This window comes from Apium graveolens, chromosome 8, assembly GCF_009905375.1.
Source record: "Apium graveolens cultivar Ventura chromosome 8, ASM990537v1, whole genome shotgun sequence".
NCBI lineage: Eukaryota > Viridiplantae > Streptophyta > Magnoliopsida > Apiales > Apiaceae > Apium > Apium graveolens.
The window spans coordinates 58,665,827-58,667,438 of NC_133654.1; positions in this window are offsets into that span (position 1 = coordinate 58,665,827).

Here is a 1,612-nt window from a genome sequence, read left to right on the forward strand (position 1 = left end):
AGAATTAACACACTATCTTATAAGTCTGCGACGCTCATAAGACGAATAAGCACAACCAATACTAGGTTATCATACAATCACCACACACTAAGGCATCAAACAAATTAACTAAAGAAATCCATAAATAAATCCGCCAGAACACCATGATAACGATTAGCCCATAATCGGACTCATCATCAACGTGGGTTCCGATGAAAGCATGGTAAAACAAACGTAGTCTTTATAACAAATAATTAAATCCAAGTACAAAACAAGAGTATAGGTTCAACAAAACAAGAAACGAGCATCCAAGATTACAACTCAAAACAAAGATTCACAAGAATAGACTAGATCGTCTTCGCCTTTGTTGAATTGTGCTATAGGTCTCTTGTCGTCTTCTCCTTGTGCTCTGTCTTGATATATCTCTAAAAAACGACCTAAATTATACTTATATAGCAGCCCAAGTGAGATAGAATTCCTCCCAATTATAAATCAATTAGAATCAGGATTCTAAAATCCCGACCTGGCGCGGCCGCGCGCTTCCTCATCGCGGATGCGCCGGCTCTCTGAAAAATGGGGGCGGCCACGCGCTAGACCAGCGCGGGCGCGCCGTGCTTCTGGAAAAACTTCTAACTTTCTTTAATTCCTGCTGCAATCGAGTTGGCTTCCGGAGCTTTATTCTTTAGACACCATCCTACCACCATATTAGCATCAAAATAATGCTAATTCACCTGATTCCTCAGATAATGCCTGAAATGCAAAAACACTACAAAACATATCAAAAACACAAATAACTTGAGTACAAAACATAAATTCAAGCCTTTGTAGAGCATTATAAAGTGTCATAAATGCCACTCATCACTTGTCGACCGAACGCTGGACTCCTAAGGAATGGACCGTCTTAACGGAACTTCCGGGCCCTTTAGGCCAATAAATAAGGCTAGGCCTGCGCCACTCGACCACTTACTCCACTCCTAGTTCATATGAAATCCATGACTCTGAAACGTAAAGCTTGTCTACCCTTTACCCAAGTAGGAACTTGTTTATACGACTCCACCAAGAAGTCGCATCTAGTTGGAAAGAAAAACTCACCGATATTTCCCAGGAGATGCATGTTAATGGATTAACTTATTCCAAGAATTTTACTTCCCGAGTGTTGGGTAAGTAATCAAAAACTCTTTTATCAAAACAGCAACCTTGTTGCGAATATAAAAATACATCACGGAGACGGATCCCTCAGATTTTTGAGCGAGTATTTAAATCCCCTTCGAAAGAAAGATCTTAAATTTGAAAACGAGTTTTGGGATTCGCTCTAACTTTCAAAAATAGTTTTGATAAAGTTTGAAAATAATCTCTGGAAATATTTAAAGTAAGAATGATTTGATAGTATTAATCATTTTCCGAATACTTGGCGAATGTTGACACATTAGTTTTTAAGAAAATAAAGAATATAATTTAATAAAATAAGCGGAGTCATAAGTCCTCGAATGAATATTCAAACTAATATTCATTAAATAAAATAAGCGAAGTCATAAGTCCTCGAATGAATATTCAGACTAATATTCATTTAATAAAATAAGCGGAGTAATAAGTCCTCGAATGAATATTCAGACTAATATTCATTTATTAATAG